At 44.9% G+C, this 1,045-nt stretch overlaps 2 pseudogenes; both read left to right on the forward strand.

Moving 5' to 3' along the window:
* The window catches only part of LOC105742660, a 671-nt pseudogene extending 375 nt beyond the window's left edge, over positions 1-296 (forward strand).
* A 141-nt stretch (positions 297-437) lies between these two features.
* LOC105742672 lies at positions 438-813 on the forward strand (annotated as a pseudogene).
* Positions 814-1,045: the final 232 nt, after the last annotated feature.

Genomic DNA, 1,045 nt, shown 5'->3' on the forward strand with positions numbered 1-1,045 from the left:
AAGGTCAAGGTTCAAGATCAAGTGACATTGAGCTAGTCATGTTCGAAGATGTTCGAGATGCTGAAGATGCTCTTTATAACCTCAATAGAAAGTGGGTATGTGGCCGTCAGATTGAAATACAGTTTGCACAAGGTGATCGCAAAACACCAGGCCAAATGAAATCAAAAGAAGATCATCCTTGTTCTCCAGCCGATCACAGGAGATCAAGAAGCCCTAGTCAAAGGAGAACTCGAAGTAGAAGTTCTTCATGGGGAAGAAACAGGAGGCGTTCAGATAGCCTTAAAGATTCTTTATAGCCCTCAAGATATTAGTGTCTTGTCTGAAGAATAGCTGGCAAGATTTTTTTTCCTGCATTGTGGGAACTCCTTCCTTTCTGGTTCCCCGGCCATCTTGGCGGCTGCTCCTGGTTGAGGGCCATCCTCACCTAAGACAGGAAGATGGTAGCTGCAAAAAAGATGAAAAAATCTCTGGAGTCCATCAACTCTAGGCTCCAACTTGTTATGAAAAGTGGAAAATACGTGCTGGGGTACAAGCAGACGCTGAAGATGATTAGATAGGGCAAAGCGAAATTGGTCATCCTTGCCAACAACTGCCCAGCCTTGAGGAAATCTGAAATAGAGCACTATGCCATGTTGGCCAAAACTGGTGTCCACCACTACAGCGGCAATAATATTGAACTGGGCACAGCATGTGGAAAATACTACAGAGTATGCACACTGGCAATCATTGATCCAGGTGATTCTGATATCATTAGAAGCATGCCAGAACAGACTGGTGAAAAATAAACCAAGCAGAATTTTTCATGAATAAAACCTGCCATAGGGCTGGAGAGATGGCTCAGTGGTCTAAAGCACCTACTTAGAACAAGCTTAGCAAAAGCATCAGGGACCGCGGTTCAATCCCCCAGCACCACATGCCAGCCAGCCCCGCCCCCTGGTGGGCTGAGCTGGCCTCTCCCTCTCTCTCTCTCTCTCTCTCTCTCTCTCTCTCTCTCTCTCAAATAAATAAATAAATAAAATTAAAAAAAAAAACTGCCATAGCTTGA

This window comes from Octodon degus, unplaced genomic scaffold (assembly GCF_000260255.1).
Source record: "Octodon degus isolate 3935 unplaced genomic scaffold, OctDeg1.0 scaffold00065, whole genome shotgun sequence".
NCBI classification, from domain to species: domain Eukaryota; kingdom Metazoa; phylum Chordata; class Mammalia; order Rodentia; family Octodontidae; genus Octodon; species Octodon degus.